The sequence below is a fragment of the Cryptotermes secundus genome, unplaced genomic scaffold (genome assembly GCF_002891405.2).
Source record: "Cryptotermes secundus unplaced genomic scaffold, Csec_1.0 scaffold248, whole genome shotgun sequence".
NCBI classification, from domain to species: Eukaryota; Metazoa; Arthropoda; class Insecta; order Blattodea; family Kalotermitidae; genus Cryptotermes; species Cryptotermes secundus.
In genome coordinates this window covers 50,524-63,649 of record NW_019737984.1, presented here as the reverse complement: position 1 = coordinate 63,649, position 13,126 = coordinate 50,524, and the positions used below count along the sequence as shown (strand labels likewise).

The window sequence follows — 13,126 nt, the reverse complement described above, 5'->3', positions numbered from 1 at the left end:
CAGAACTGCATCGCCTAAGAATCTGATTTGATATTTAAATATTGTATTATAGAGTTTCCAACATAATAAATATCATCTTAATATGTGTTTACGTTGCTGTTTGACAAGGCTGTATGAATCACTGTAGTCATTTAGTGTCGACTGAGATATGATAATGCTTGTAAACAACGCTTTGCCGTGGCAATGGAGAATTCCATTAGTGTCCGTTGTAAAGCAGTTGTCCCGGAATCGAACCGAATATCAAAGCAATACCGGTACGCGGCAAATGTGGTTCGATAATTACACCAGTTAGCAAGGATTAAGATGAGCTGGGATGACTCAGTCGGCATTGCGAAGGGCTACGGGCTGGAGGTATGGGGTTCAATTCCCAGCAGGGGCAAAATATTTTCTCTACTCCACAGCGTTCAGACCGGCTCTGGGGCCCACCCAGCCTCTTGATAAATGGGTATCCGGGGGTGAAACTGACCACTTCCATTTATTACCGAGGTCAAGAATGGTGCTGCTATACCTCCACTCCCCCATATGCTTCACGGCATAGTGCTTAACTATTAAGCACAGGGGTAACTTTACATTTTTACGAGGATAAAGTTATAACGTTATTCCTGTGCTTAATGGTTTAAGCACCGAGCAGTGACGGCGTACGAGGGAGGGTGGTGTAATTCCACGCATTCTTAACGTCGACATTTGATGGAGGTGCGTACTCACCTTCGAGCACTTGCCGTTTTGCCTAGTAGGAATGGACCCCCGCCAGTATCCATTGTGTAGGAGGGGGATGTCCCTATAGCAGGTCTGGGCTCTTTGACGAAGAGTTTATTTTCTGCTGGAAATCGATTCCCTACTTCTCGGACGCCCAGCCCGTCACCCGTCGCTATACTTAATGAGCTATGATAAAATAAAAGGGAACTGACTTTTTAAATTAATTACTGTATCCAAATTCCCAATTTGTACGTAGAAATTTTACACCACATCACGGTTTTGTATATTGAATTTTGAATCTACAAGCTTTTCTTTCCAGTGTTGATGTGCTGATAATTTTATGTCGACAATGATGTGTGCGTATGTTGTTTTGTTAGGGAATACAGATTTATTCTAATTTGAATAATGGCATTATTCCAAATTGCATAATAAGTGGAATAGTTGGTTGTCGCACTCACCGCAGGCGACGCGTTTCGCAACGTTGCCGGCTCGCAGCGCAACGAGATTTTGCCAGCAACACTTCGCAGCGGGTTACCGCACAGTGGCGGATCTGAGAGGGGTAGGCACAAGGGAGGAAGTATGGTAACGAAACTAGTAGGCCTACGTTTGCCTTAAGGTTTGGCAAAATTCAGTAGAGTTTATTTGCAAATTACTGTACGCCAAGAGCGATTTCTGTTCGTGAGTTCAAGACGAATGGAGTCGTGTCTTCTGGCCGTATTTATGGCCGTAGAGTGGTATCCAGGTTACGCTCTTCCAAGGGTATTCTTCGCCAGTCCGCATATCTTGTTCATTTTTTGCACACAACAGTCTACCGTTACGAACGTAATAGCACAATAGGGTCGCCGCACATAAGGAAAATTTATTTTCTGTCTTATTAAACATTTACAACCTGTTGTTTTCGAATAAATAATTCAACATAAGGTGGTTCTAAATTATTTTCGGGGTTTCCGTGACATATCAAACCAGAAATAACAAAATAAACTGATTACGGAATATGAAAATATAACCCAAAAGTTTTGTTACCTGTAGAATCAGTACTGAATAATGCTAAACAACTTCAAGATGCTCCTTTTATGGCACATAAGCAGTTTTGTTTTGTTTGTGTAAAGTTTGAATATTATAGGCCACGGTAACACCGACAATAATTTAGAATCACCCTGTACGTCTAAAAACCTTTGGGCCGAATGTGTGTTACATATATGTTAGGCATTGTATATGTTCTGGTTTTTGGTTAAACCACGTCTTGGGATTGATTTACTGTATCTATTCGCCCCAGCAGAGTTCATATTCTTATGATGGCGGAAACAGATCCAATTTCCTAAACGATATGTTTACAAAAAAGCAAGACGATGGAAAATGCCTAACATACTGTATATATCGGTTTAAATTTATATGTTTCTATTTAGGCTTTAAGAACCTTACTGAAAGAGTTGTGTTATGTCGATACAAAGCAAGCTTGAATTCAGCTTGCAATTTTATTGTAAATGCCCCCCCCCGGTTAGCGTAACAAATTTAAGCGAGATCCATTCAGTGTGTTCGGTGATGAAGCTTGCGGACAGCCGGTTACTGTCTTCCATATATGCGTTAATTTCTCTTCTCCATAACGTCCAAACTCGCTGTGTGGCCCACCCAGCCTCCTATCCAGTGGGTACCGTGGGTTCTTTCCCCGGGGGCGAAGCTGGCCACTCACCTGCTTCTAGTGCCGAGGTTAAGAATGGTGGAGCTGTGCCCCCACCCCTTCGTATTTGTTGACATAATGTTTAAATAATGAAGCACAGGGACAGTTAGATAGATAAATCTATGACTACAGTCTTTGTTGGACCTTGGACGGGGGATCAGCCCGTCGGATAGCCTTTATCTACACACAGAACAACACAAACAGAATAAACGCACACAGGCATCCATGCCTTGAGTGTTATTCGAAACCATGATCCCAGTGTTTAGCGGGCGAAGACAGTTCATGTCTTAGGTAGGCCGCACACTGGCATGCGTCAAGACATGTAACAGTCAAAACACTATATCTGCGACATAACGCAAAGAAATGAGCACAGATGAAATGAATGAGATTATGAAAACCGCCGCACACCAGTCTGAGTCATGATGCTGACGTCATGACTTTATTTGCGTCATGTCGCAGACATCGTGTCTTGACTGTTGCATATCTTGACGCATACCGGTGTGCGGCATACCATAGACTGCGCGGCCATTGTTTTCGGCACCGGGAAAACATTACGTTAAATTTATATGCGTTAATTTTGTGCACCTAATGCACCACAGGCGTGTCATCACCGCAAGCAGCTGTCCGTATGAACGAAAGAGATGCCGTCCGGCCGGCCCGCCGGATTGTGTCCTAGTTCCGTACTGACGAGCAGTGAAGGAGTCAAGAGAAGTGAGAGCGATGAACACTCTATATGTATGCGTACATAATTACAGCAGTGTATTATCCGTTATATTATTATCAGACTCCAGTTCATTTAGGGAAATTCGTTCTGTTAAATAACCGCCTCTATGGTCTAGTGGTTCCTGGCTACAGATCCAGAGTTCCCGGCTCTACCAGATTTTCTGGGAAGTAGTGGGTCTGGAACGGGGCCCACTCATCCTCGTGAGGATAATTGAAGAGCTATTTCAAGGAAATAGCGGCTCCGGTCTAGAAAACCGAGATTTACAGCCGTAGTGATCCGTTGCGCCGACCACGTGACGCCCTCTATCCGCAAATGTTTGCACCAACTTCGCCGACAAGCGGCGGTCGCTCGGTCGGTAAGGTTCGCTTACGGGCTACAGGCTACGGAGTTTTTTTGTTATGTTAAATATGTTTACTATCAGAACACAGAAACAAGAAATATGCGTATACATTTATGCCGGTAACATCTGACAGATATCCTAATCTTTTGAGTGTTCGCATCATGTCACTTCCTCCGTCTTCCTGGACAAGGTGCTATTCCCCCCCCCATTTAATTCCTCAGTACTTTTTCCCCTTTCACAAAGAAACTATGTCTCTCTCTTTACCCCTAACAGAGATTTCGAATATCTAAAATCTTCCGTCATCAGATGATTGGCGAATTACGAGGTATATGCTTTTATTTTTACAGTTAGGGAACTAAAGCTAACCCATTCACTTTTTCCTTTATGCATTCCAGTCTGTAACTGAATTGTCAGCTAGAAAGTTTGTGCGAATGAATATAATATTTTAACACTTTCAAGTGCGAAACAGTGTGTCGAGCATTCTCCTACTGCTCGCGAATCTCATATGTCTCATTAACCTGTCACACGCCACTGTCTTTCTATGTTGCATGTTTTCCCCATGGGTTATTTAACAACGTTTTCAGTAGCGATACTATAAAGAGTCGATAAAATATAGTTTTGTTTTAGGGTGGGGGGGGGCAGAGGCTGATTTTCGAAAGCTTCATAAAGCGCTTTGTGACTTAAATGAATACAGTCCATGTAGCGAATCTTTGCGTTGTAATGGTATAAAATTCTTGTCATACATAAGCCTTGGATTGTTGATTATTGTTGAAAAGGATACAGAACGTATGGGCTGTTCCTTCCGGTGGGGTCACCCACATGAGCCAGATTTACAGGTGGGGAAAGAAGAAGTCTGATGTCCCTGACCGGCCGGTACCGCCGACTTATACTGTGGTGGATTACCGGTACTAATAAACGTCCCAGAATGAAGACGGTGAGTCAGCTGAATCCAGTCCGGGCCCTCATATCTTAGTTCTTGAAGATAAATTTTAATATTGTAGGGCGAGGAGCCGTTGATACACAACGACCGCGAGAGAGACGGATAACGGCTCGGTAAACACATTCCTGCAGCAACAGACGCGAACGCAACAATAGAAGTGCTGTGTTTTCTATGTGGTCCATGCCGAGATATCATAAGCAAAGGACAAGTTTAAAGCTTAGTTATGTACGGGAGTCTGTGAAGAGAGCACTTTAGCCAGAAGGCAGAGGAGTAACCATTATTTGAGCCGCTACCAGGAAAAGTCTAATAACAAACTGAGGACTGTATGCTCTAGTGAACTGTAAAGTGTGTAAATAGCAATAGTGTTGTAGTTATTTGTAGTTAGACCTGAAAGTGGTTAATATATCTATTCACCAATGCAAACCCCGTCTATAGTCACACATATTACTTGACAATATAATTCTTCAGACCACTCCTTAGCCTTTCAAGTGGTATCTTCCAACTAAATACTGCGTCCATTTCTCATCTGTAGTTGATACATCGTTGTTAAATAGTCTTAAGCAACTTAATGTGTTGGTGTTCAGAAGGCACTTCAATACAACGTATGATCACATTGTACAAGATTGAATTAAAAAAATGTGGATTATGCATTTGTACCTTTCTATTGAAACTGCTGTAGTATTGTGTAGTATAGTATAGAAGTATAACAGAATTTAACGTTGGCTTCAGCACTGATTTTAAGTAACAAGACGTGAACACCTTAGTTGTCGTGTCTATTGTGGAGGCTCGATTTTAGGGCGTTGCAGTGAGAACAGTTGAATTTGTTGAGAGTTGACATGAACAAGAAACTACTTCGATGAACCGTTTCGAGTGTGATGACCCAGTCACAACAGGCTAACTGTAAGTAAGTTTCAAAGTTTTCGTCTGCAATTAAGTTTAGTCTCCAGTTCCGATAGAGAATTATTAGCAGCCATGTTTATTGCTCAGGAGTGCATAACTCTATCCTATTTCGTCAGCTCATGTTTCTGAATGCTTTGAAACTCAATTCATTAAGTTTTCAGTTCCGAATAACAGAGCGTCAAAAGCTGTAGCAGAATTCTCAGAATGAGGGTTCTGGCTGTAGGAACGAGCAGCGTTCTGAAGGGATATAACACTGTGTTGTCCGTTGAAAGTCGGCAGACGTTTCGGGAGAATATATCGCCTACATATTCATGGTCGAAGAATTAGTCGAGCACCAAACCGTTTTCACGCTCTGCTTATTCTACCCTGAAGACGGAGGCAATATGTTCTTCCGAAACAGACTACGCGGCATTGTGAGAATTTCATATCCAACGAAGAACGTTCTGTTTTTTCTTTCATGTACAGGCCGTAACTGTGCATTTCCCTGCAGCATCAAGCTTCATATGAAACTACAGTTTATTTGCAAGGTAGGAAGGTAAAGTTGTCCCTGTGCATAACCAACTCCGTGGAGCTCAGCTCTTCATGAGAAGCCACCAGTCTCGCAGCTATTCAAAAACTTTACAACATTTTATGGTACCCGAAGGTTCATTGCCGTGTCCACAACAGCCCTCCATTGGTTCCCATCCTGAGCCAGATAAATCCAGTCCATACCACCCCATCCTATCTCTAATATCAGTTTTAATACTATCCTACCACCTACGTATTGGTATTCCTAGTGGTCTCCTTTTTTCTGGCTTTCCCACCAATATTCTATACACATTTCTCTTCACCCATCCATGCTACATGCCCTGCCTATCTCATCCTCCTTGACTTGATCATTCTAATTATACTTTACGAAGCGTACACGTTATGAAGCTCCTTATTATGCAATTTTCTCCAACCTCCTGTCACTTCATCTCTCTTCGGCCAAAATACCCCGGTGTGTGTTCCTCCCTTAATGCCAGAGACCAAGTTTCACACGCATACAGAACCACAGGCAAAATTATATGTTTGTATATTCTAATTTTTATGTTTTTAGACAGCAAATGAGAAGACAAAAGCTTCTGGACTGAATGGTAGCAAGCATTACCCGAGTTCAATCTCCTCTTGTCCCTGTGCCCAAGTAATTAAACACTACGTCGTAAAGGCGTATGGGGGAGTGGATATATAGCTCCATCGTTCTTGATCTCGGCACTAGATGCAGGTGCGTGGTCAGTTTCAGCTTTACCTCCGGGGAAAGAACCCCCAATATCCGTTGGATAGAAGGCTGGGTGGAGTCCTGAGCCGATCTGGACTCTGTTGAGTAGAGAAAAATCTCTGTCCCCTGCTGAGAATCGAACTACGACCATCCAGTCCTTAGCATGTCGCTATACCGACTGACGTCTCGGCTCCCAGAATTTATTCGTAATGATTTTAAGCGAATGACGTAGTAGTATTGTTGAAACGTATATATGTAAATTAGTTTGCTAAACATAACGAAGGAGTTTCCGCTTCGAAAACGCTTCAGGCACTTATTCGGAAGGTGCTTGGTTCAAACCTCGGCCAAGACAGCCTAACATGACCAAGGTTCTTTGTTTTCCGCACCAATCAAAGAAAACGTTGGGATAGTACCTCCCTTCCAAATCCGTTCCAATTCTTAATATATCTGTCATTCTTCCATTCGACGGACCGCCTCTGTGGTCTAGTAGTCAGAGTTCTTGCCTACAGAACCAGAGGTCCGGGTTCGATTCTCGGCGCTACCAGTTTTTCTGAGAAGTATTGGGTCTGTAACGGGGTCCACTCAGCCGCGTGAGGATAACTGAGGAGCTACATGAATGGAAAAGTAGCGGCTCCTATCTAGAAAACCGAGATTAACGGCCGTGGGGGTCCGTTGTGCTGACCACGTGACACCCTCTATCCGCAAAAGTTGGAAGTAACTTCGCCGACAAGCGGCGGTCGCTCGGTCGGTATAATTCTCTTGTGAACAGTAGGCCATTCAACGCTATATGGTCTAGCTATTTGGGGCGTAAAGAAATAGCCCACTTGGAAAATCATAAATATATCGGTAGCCGCGCTGTCTGCATCATGCACAATGTTAGGAGCTTCAGAGATGTAATCAGGGTTCTGATATCGCTAAGGACACAAGCGAGAGCATGCGTAGCTCTATTTTGAACTATTGTTACAGTATCTACCGTATTACGAAAGGAGTACACATAGAAACTTTGTCAAAAAAACTTGTAGGATGTAGGGCAGGCTCTATCATTTGTTAGGTCTACGTATATCATATTCCTGCCTTCAGTAAAACCAGAAATATGCTTTCTTGAAAGTTTTTAATTGAGTGTAAAATTAATCTGTATTACCCACTTGTTGAAACTCGTCGTTATGAAAGCAAACATGCCATTATTTTATTTTGCAACACAGTTTTTTTTTTATCTTTTGTACACCATAATTGCTTGAAACCTCTGACTTTCTTGGCGTACATCAGAAATGAAAGGAGCGTATATCAGGGGAGGCGGGTTTAGAATATGCCGTAGACTGGTTCCGTTGTGTTTCGGTCACGATTTTATGTAAGCTCGACAGTTGATAGTTAAGTTGATACGGCTTAGTGTGAAATCCAATTAGCAACAAAAAAGCTTTTTTGGAAAGTTGAACAAGCTGCAGTTTTTACTATTATATTCATAAATCAAATGCTAGGACTATCACAGTTCGCTCACCTCTTTACATATGTCAGTTTAATTTAATTGAGAATTATCAACATTCATAACGGATTTAACAAAAGAAATGTGAAGGCAAATGGCAGATGTTCGCTAATAATGACTCATATTCGCCTTTTTTTTCGGTTCTTATAAGAATACTTCACCAAATCTCAAGGTGGATGAGAAGAGGGAACCATGTAACATAAATAGCATGTTTTGGGTAAAAAAGGTGAAGTTATCCGTTTCGCTTTCATTGTATGCATCCTGTTATGTGTCATTCAAGAAAAATGTAAAATGGAACACAGCACAACAAATATTGAAACTAAAACGAACCGGATACTACAGTAACAACTCTTTTTATTGGCGCAGATGTTAATGCTGCATGTTTCATTTTTCTTTAGGTCATCTTCAGGCATAAATGAAACAAGTAGTGATGAGATTTTGAATATGTTAACACATTAATATGGATCCATATTTACATTATTAATAGGTTTTATAATTCACAGTCCTTAATTAAAATAATACATGCACTTACGTCATTGATATTTATGTTATTATCTATGTTAATTTGAGAACTTAAGAATAAAATGAATATTACATATGTGTTTCTATGGTCTGCCAGTAGCGTATAGATTTGGGATTCTAATTGTACACTAATTGGCATTAAAATACTATATTGCTATTACAAATTGTCATATGATGTCTTTCGAGTCGATGATTGCTACTTAAAATTACACAAAATTTAAATTAAGATTGTACATATTAATTTATATTAAATTAGATTAATGGGTAGTGTTTAGACTTCCATGTGACCGCTCTTTAATTGTGGTTCTAGTAAATGTAATTGGGGTAACCCTCTATGCTGGGATCCTTCTTGAAATTATGACGTATTGCACTTATGGCATTAATAATGTGTACCGACTATGCTCGATTTTGAGCGTAGCATCCCGCCCTGGTAGATTTTTTCCTATCCTAGGGTTAGCTGTAACGATTTAAATGAGATAAAAATTAGAATGAAATATATCGAGTTCGTATGCAAATACATGTATGCTTAATTAAGCGCCACTCCATGAGGAAGTACACGGGAGTGGTGGTATAGTTCCATCATTCTTGATCTCGGCACTAGACACAGGCTAGCAGTCAGCTTCACGACCCGGCCGCTTTAGCTCCTGGAATAAAGCCCCCAGTACCCATTGGGACGGAGGCTGCGTGGGCCTCATGGTCGGTCCGGTCTGGACCCTGTGGAAAAGAGAAAAATGCATGTTCATGATAAGAAATGCAAATTTTAGTCGTAAAACCTGAAACATACCAAATAGTAGACCCAGGCTTAGATTAGAGGATAATATTAAAATATAACTTAAAGAAATAGGGTGTATGGACTGGATTATTCTGAGGAGGGGTCCTGTAGCAGGCTCTTGTGAACACGGTAATCTTCCTTCCTGTTCAAGAAAGGCAAGGGATTTCTCTGCTAGCGAACTGACTATAATTTAACAAGACAGAGTCGGTTGCCCAGTTATCTGCTTGTCTGTGTTGAAGAGTGCAAGTAAATAGATTTTCAGGTGAGACTTCCAGGCTGCCGTCGTAAGACGTTGAGGCTTGCAAGGGACACATTTTCTGTTGCTTCTCGACTTCGGTCTGTGTAAACCGCGAGATAGACCAAATTAACGGTAATATAGGCTTTCGTCTTACTTCCGTACCCTGTGCATTTAGCAGTCACATTACTCATAGTAGTTAGTCGGGATAGCTCAGTCAGTATAGCGACTAACCTACTGGCAGGGCCGCACCATAGATCAGTGGTTAGTCACTGGCTTCCCACCGCGGCGGCCCGGGTTTGATCCCGGGTCTGATCAAGTGGAATTTGTGGTGGACAAAGTGGCGGCAGGTTTTCTCCGAGTACTTCGGTTTCCCCTGTCAATCATCATTCCACCAGTTGCTCCACAGTCACCCTCACCTATCATCTGGGGCTGGTACAATAGGCCATAGGTGGGACTTAGTCCCACCCCACTAGCAATAAAAAAAAACACCTACCGGCTGGGCGGCTGAGAGGAGGCTTCCTTCCATTCCCGGCAGGGATGAGGGGTTTCTGTCTTCTTCATAACGTCCACACCGGCTGTCGGGCCCACCCAGCCTCATATACATAAAGCAACAAGGGAGTGAAGCTGACTACTCACCTCGATCTAGTGCCGAGGTTAAGAACATTGGAGCTATAGCTGCACTCCCCCATGCGTCTTCTTAGCGTCTTGCTTAATTAATTAAAAAGCCCAGTGATAATTTTGACTTCACTTTTACCATTACGAAAGATCGAAATATTCGCCGTGGCATTACCCAGTCACCCCAGATACGTTTTCTTCGTTCTGTTGTGTATCAGAAACGTAGAGTAAAGCTTGGGACCGTACAAGAATGTAAGGGCGCGTATTAAATCGTTGGAACTGGGAGGTAAAAGTCGTAATCGACTTTAATTTCTTCTGGAGAAATTTTGTCAACTGTGAAATATGTTACTGAGAACTATGTACTGCTGTCCGTTCTGCTTAAAGTAGACGTATATGTGCATGCTCTAGAACATACATAACTGCTTAACAAGACTGTTAAGCTGCATTTGTGCACTTGTGCTCCGCCATTGTACATTAAACTTAAATGTCCCCTGGAGAATGATACTGCATCTGTAGTCTGTAAACAGATGTAGTGTAATGCGTTATATTACTTTAGATATTGAAATGTTTCCTGTTTTAGTGAAAATAACAGTCTTAAAATTCCCATACTTGATGCAGTAACTGCATAACTAACTCCAATGAGCAGGTTCCTTCCTCAGAACTAATAGTCATTCAGCTTCTGAAGAAATTCTCTGTCCTTTTTGTAACTAAAAAGTTCATTATCATGTTCACAAGAGCCGCTTAGTCACACCATGAAATTAATAATTTTTCTCTTTTGACGGTTCGGCAACGAAACCGAAATTTGCTTAATCTCACCACCCGTTATAGGTATAGTTGCGTGATGTGCCGTATGCTGGGCCGGTGTGCGTCTAGCGGAATTGTCAGATCAGTTTTTCACTTGTATGTTTTTGTTACAGGTGAGTTTGCGTAGTCTGTGATAACCAGTCTCTCCGGCTTGGTGAGTAAATAAATTGTTGTTGTTTTTTGTTTGGTGTAGCTGTAACCGTGAAAGTTTTGTTTTTGTATAATCATTATAAATGTTATACTATATCCGTGTATGTATCGGTAATCGGCGATGTTTCAAATTATGTAGGCCCTTCTTGGAAGGTTTGTTATTATAATTCTAGTGTATTGTGACGTGTGTACCCATTGCTAAGCAACAGGTCCATAAACACATCCCCGGAACACACAGCACGCAACAATAGGAGCTGTATTCTCTGTGGACCCTGCGAAAGCGTGTTGCTAGGTAACAATAATACTCGACAAAAGAAGACGATGTTTTCCATGTTTTGCATGACCCCACGGAAAACACCTCCCTTTGTTGTGGATGTATGTTTACCGCTGCGTTGCCTGATAACAGGCACTCCATATTTCCATGCTTATTCTCGGCGCGGACCGCATAGAAAACAGTTTCCTTTCTATTGTTGCCTGGGAACACGATCGAACCTGTTACAATATTATAACAAGAAGTTCTGGGAAGAAATAATCGCCTGCTTTCCTTTGATATGACACGAACCGCATAGAAGACAGATTAGAGCGAGATACACAGACTCACCTGTACACACAGATACAAAGACAGCAAGTTGATCTCATAACGCTCCTTTTATTTTTTTATAATGAGAGGTAAAAGTTGTCCCTGTGCTTAATTAGTTAAGCACTATGCCATGAAGACGTGTGGGGGAGTGGAGGTGAGTGGTTAGCTTCACGACCCTGAAAATATGCTAAAAAATAAGGGAGGATACACAGAGAGCAAGGTAATCTCATAGACCTCCTTCTATTCTTTTAAAAATGAGGAAATTGGGATAAAATGGCTATCAAATAAATGTTTAGGTTATGAGGTTATGGACTTGATTTATCTGCCTCAGGTTATAGTCCTGTTGCGGACTCTTTGAACACGGAAGTCCATATAAGGCTGAAAATTTAATGTGGTTTTTAGTTCCTTACAAGTAAGAGAACTTATGTTATGCCTGTGTCTAATTTTCCCCACAGTTAAATGTGTGTGATGTGTGAGTACAGTTCTGTCTACCGTGCTGACACATCTAGTAAAGGTGTAGCAGAAATTTATGTTAAAGAATATTTCTGAAAGAGTTAGAAAATTTAACGAAAATTTCTTATCATTGAATTTCTACTTCATTATAATCAATTTTTGATATGATTTCAGAATTCTGGAACCGTCATCGGGATAGTAATTATGTGATCCATCTTAATATTTTTTATTTACTTACTTAATCCGTTCCTCTTGTACCTTACGTTGTCTAGGTTCGTTTTTTATTTAATTTTGATCATTTTACTTACGGTAGGACCCCTTGGACGAGTGATCAGCTCGTCGCAAGGCCTCTACGTAAACACAGGAAAACACAAACACAGAATAAACACATACACANCATACACACACCAAACATCCATGCCCTGAGTGGCATTCGAACCCACGATCCCGGTTTCCAAGCGAGCGAAGACAGTTCATGCCTTAGAGCGCTCGGCTACCGTGACCGTCCATCTTAAATTCCTATAGTGGGGGGTGGAGTCCAGTTGGGTCCACTCGGCACGTCGGCCACCGATTTGCCTATATTACCTGCCCCGGGTGATTATGTTGACGGAGAATTTGGTGGAATGAAGATTGACAGGGGAAACCGAAGTACTCGGGAGAAAACCTGCCCCACCGCCAATTTGTCCACCACAAATCCCACTTGACCAGACCCGGGCTCGAACCCGGGCCGCCGCGGTGGGAAGCCAGCGCGACTAACCGCTTGAGCTATGGTGCGGCCAGTGACTGTCCATCTTAATATTACTAGTTTAAAATAGCAAATGAACCCTTTATATTCGAGCAATGCCACGGGTCTTTCATATGGCTCTCCATTTACGGAACTAGATGACTAATGCACACTCATAAGGANTTCTCACGGTCTCTTCGCTTGCAGATTTCTTATATTTTTCCTTCTACCCTGAAGATGGAGGCGATACGTTCCTCCGAAACGTCGGTTAAC

At 41.9% G+C, this 13,126-nt stretch overlaps 1 long non-coding RNA gene across 1 annotated transcript in view; it reads left to right on the top strand.

Moving 5' to 3' along the window:
• The window catches only part of LOC117282803, a 245,706-nt gene extending 234,602 nt beyond the window's left edge, over positions 1-11,104 (top strand). Inside the window, exon 4 of the long non-coding RNA XR_004513684.1 lies at positions 11,060-11,104. This is a non-coding gene — a long non-coding RNA (uncharacterized LOC117282803). The remainder of the gene's footprint in view (positions 1-11,059) is intronic.
• Positions 11,105-13,126: the final 2,022 nt, after the last annotated feature.